Source organism: Malurus melanocephalus, unplaced genomic scaffold (genome assembly GCF_030028575.1).
Source record: "Malurus melanocephalus ecotype Western Australia unplaced genomic scaffold, MMel_1.1 scaffold_365, whole genome shotgun sequence".
NCBI lineage: Eukaryota > Metazoa > Chordata > Aves > Passeriformes > Maluridae > Malurus > Malurus melanocephalus.
The window spans coordinates 336,348-340,983 of NW_026623597.1; positions in this window are offsets into that span (position 1 = coordinate 336,348).

The window sequence follows — 4,636 nt, forward strand, 5'->3', positions numbered from 1 at the left end:
GTAAACACAGACCTCTTTTGGGTCTCACATTTCCAGCTCTTACTCAGGGACTTASAGTTTTATCATGAAAATTTGGCTGTACTCGTAGTAACTACAATAATATATGCGGTTTATATAGATATATATGTTTATATATGTAGACATATAAAATTATTATGATAATACACTTAGGTAGCTACCTACCCTTTCATTTCAAGAAAATGCTGCATCCCAGTTTTTTCCCTTTTTGCTTAGTCACAGTGTTAGTGTTCCAGTTCACATGCCGTTCCAGAATTTATGAATGACTGCTGTTCTCTAAATAGATGTCCCAAACGTCCTCTTCCACATTAGCTAACCTTCTAATGCTAATGAAACACCATTAATGTGGAGTTATGCAGGTTTGGCACTTTAATTATTAAGGGTAATTAAGGCACAATAATTAAGGCACAATAATTAAGGCACAATATACTTGCAGACTTCTGCATTCTCTCCTGGAAAATCCAGGTTATGTCAGCTGTATCACCCAGCTAGCAGGCTGCATTATGATATTAAATATAAATGGTGTCATGGAATGCAACAGTTAATCAGCAGTTTCAGGTCTGAATTCTCTGAAGATCTCCTCACAGGAAAGGTTGAGGACCATCAGCAGCATGTAAAGGAGCAAAACACACGGGGAAAAGCAAATTAAATTAAAATACCATTAAGAGAGATACTGGTCATTAGGACTGTTGACTATCTTTACATGAGACACAGCAAAATAAATACTTGTCTGACAGTATRTTTAATTTCAGAGACTGTCATTAGTAAAATTAAGACTTCCCTAAATTACACTTTTTCCCCATTTAAGTTACATGCAGTCTTTATCAGTAGCACTAAAAGGTGAAAAGAGACATGCATTCATGTTTGGTTTTCTTAAAATTTGAGAAGTACCAGCACCCAATGAAGATATGAGGCAGCTGGTTTCAAATAATGGTCATGAGGCYTTGTCCCCCTTTCCTTGTGAGGCATAATTAAACCATGGAAGTCACTGCCACAAGATGTGCCAGAGATCAGCATTTCAAGCAGGTTCCAAAARGGTCTGGCAAATCCACAGACTCTTGGTCCACCAGTGGTGATTTAATACAAAGCAGCAGTAGCAACAGCTAGAAATCTCCTGGAGGACAGGTCATCGGGGTGTTTAGCAAGGGGGGATATTCCCTATGAATTGCTGGCCACAGATGGAGGCTGAGTGCTAAGGTAGATGCAATCTTGGACAGAGACAACACAGAGAATTTTGTCATATAGACAGAAAAAAACTAGGTAACAAGATTCATCCTCCAAAAGATTCTTTTTGTAATGTAAGATTTCTTCTTTAGGCAGCAGCCATAGTGGTAAGTTACAAATTAAAATGTTCTGCCTGCAGATTGCACTTTTCAATTTCTGAAGTGGTCATGGAATCATCTCATCATTTCACAGAGCCCCAGGTAATCCTAGAAAGCAGTACTCCCTTGGAATAACCTTAGCCACAAGTTTTGAAACAAGATGTGCTCCTTTGCATCACCTGCTAAACATATATCTGCCACCAGGCTACAAGACAAAAAAAAATCTTCATCTCTCTAAATGAGCTTCACCAAAAAATGTATATTTGTGTCCCTAAATTTTGGATTTGTGGTTTATGTGGAACATAGATGAACAAGGGCCATAATACACAGATTAATTTACAATTAGTCTAACTAAYTTCAAACATTAATATGAATCTCAAGGAACTAGAGAATATTTTAAAGCCTGTTAAAACATGTAACATCCACTTTTGCATTCAGATCCTAGAAAATTTGTTAAAAGTAGATCTCGCAATCTGCAAAGATATGGGCATAACAAAAGTATTTCCTATATGTGAAATTTATGACAGTGCTACATAAACTATAAATTAACAAAAAGCCTCTAACAGACACGTATGGGTGCAATTTGTCGCATCCTACCTGGTTTATGGGTTCCTAGGACCAACAGAAAAGAATGTCATAGCAAAGGGTAGGTCCCTGAGTGGATTACACCACTCAGTGTACGCAGTGGAATTTTGATAAAACTTTTTTACTGGGTTTAGGAACCATACATTTACAAAAGAAAGAGACTTTTAAGAAAAATAAATCTAGTTTTCATTTTTTGCCTAGGTTACAATAGCCCTTTTATGTGTACGTCCATTTTTCTTCTTGTTTGTTTGATCTTCAAGCACTATTAGGAGGCTGAGTTTTGATCCCCCTCAATTCAGGATGGAGATTAAAACATGCAGAAATCAAAGATAATGGAGATAATTAGCATGTTTGATGAAGGGGAATAAAGTCATTGTTTTCAGCAAAAATGAAAAATTTAGGGTTCATGAGATTGGATATATCATCAGAATATTTGATTAGTCCTAGAAAACATGAAARCTAAATCTTCAATTGACATTTTAGGGTAAATCCAGACTCAAATACAACATTCTGCTTCTGCAGGGATAAGTTTTCACATCTCACATAACACATAGCCATAAATACTGGTTTTACTCTGAAGCTGCTGGAATCATGGCTCCTCAAAGAATACATTTCTAGATTAGAATGCTATTTAAGCCAGTTTCTTAARACATAGACTGAATATCTGAATTAAGAATTTGAAGACAGCTTCTGTGCATACAAGCTTGAGTCCTTTCAAACTGGCTGGAGAAGGCAATGCTTTAGTAAGTTGTCCAAAATGTACATTCTGAGAGCATCAGAAAACTGCAGCTCAGCTATCCCAGCTTCTTGAGCAGAGCACAAAAGGAAAGATGGTGTTAAAATAGCTGCAATCTAACTTTTCAGAGCAGCTACAATAAAAATAACACGCTCTGCTCCCAGATGAAGTTCTGGCTCTGCAGTATGCAGRGAAGTAGTAAACAGGAAAAAGGAAGCTAAATTGGGAAAGTGACCCAAGGACAGCATGTATCCCTGTCCAGATCCAAAATAAGGACATGGCTGCTATGAGCTGTTCCGAAACTGGGAACGAATATCCTCACCACCATCTTTACATAGTATCCTTCCAACYCTGCTGAAAATATCTCTCTCCATCAGGTGGTAGCCTCATTTGAAAAAATAATGCTACATCAAGGGTTTAAGCTGCACCATACACTTATGCATGTGTACCTGCTTGTAGGACATTCTTGGATTTACTATAGAGAGATACACCAGCCTTTAATTCCGAGTGTGTGATCATCAGGTGATGTGCATCAACACCACTCCCTCAAAAACCAATGATCCCAAATATCTTTGCACCACACTGCTCCCTTAGGTATTTCAGGAAGCATAATCTTCTCTGGAACATATAAGAAAATGCTGATCAAGCAGCCACAGTAAAACCAGTATTTGAAAATATGAAAATGTGGAGATGCATATAACTGTCACCACATTATGCTGGTACTATATTTTCTTTCACATACTTTAATTATTTCAGGTAAATGTTAGGGGTTACTAATCTAAAATCGTCAGAAAGAAAAAAAAATCTCAGTGGGATTCAATAAAAAAGCAACATAACTAATATACTTCAAASAAAACCTAAATGGATGAAAATTACATTACTGATTACACATCTACCTAAGGGTTAAAAAAAGCCKAAGATTCTGTGAGAAGCTGGATGAATTTTTGCTTTGTAAATGTTGATAGAAAAATAATAAAAGCTGCTTTAGAAAATACTATTTATTAGCCAGTGAAAATGCTGACAGTAACCATAAGTTTTTGCCTGAAATATCTCTTGCAGGGAAATGAATGTAACAAACACGGTAGATGTTTTCAGAATTTACAGTGTAGCCTGAGATACATCTTGCCGAGATGCTGTGTTCGGAAAATACCTGTTTACCCCTGGAGCAGGTGTCACCATGCAGAGCCAGTAAAGAGAAAGCATTGGCCGGAGCGGGGTGGCAGTCCAGGCTTTTATGTCACCTCCTCCAGGCTGTTCCCAGCCCCAGCTCCTCGCCCCCTGGGCACACCAGCGAGATTCCCCACCACACCAGCCTCRCAAACACAATACTCTCTGCCAACACACAAACACAAACAAGCACATCAAGTGCCAAAAAATTCTTTCCTGACTGGAGCTGACACTTGAAACGTGTGAATTGTCCATAAGAAATGCCAGGCAGYGCCCAGCCCTGCCTTCCCGYTGCAGCAGAGAGGGCACAGATTCCAGACTAAAAGTTTCCAGGACAACTGAGCCCTCTGAGCCAGGAGCCCTCTGGAAATGATTCAGTTATGTCTCCCATAACCTTCTCTCCAAATACCCAAGCTCAGCAATGTTCGATGTAGCTACTCCCAGTAATCCAAGATATTTGCTCTCCCAGGAAAGTTAATTAGTTTGGYCTCTAATTAGTCTGACCCCTTCTCAGTGCTGTCTTGCCAGCAGCTTCTCTCTCTGTTATTCAGGCTKCCAGTGACAAGCCTTTGCTGATAAATGTGTTGTCACAGGAGGGCAAGATGTGATACTCCTCCCAGCACCACGCTCCCCAGGGATCCCCTGGCYCTCACTGTGTCCCCATGGTGCAGTCATCAGCACCTTGGGGACAGTTTCACCGCGCTGGGAAAGTTCTCCGGCACAACCAAAAGCTCCTTTCTTCTTTCCCTACAACACCTTCAAGGATCAGTCTGTTACACATGGTGAGACACCAAATCAGAATTATGTT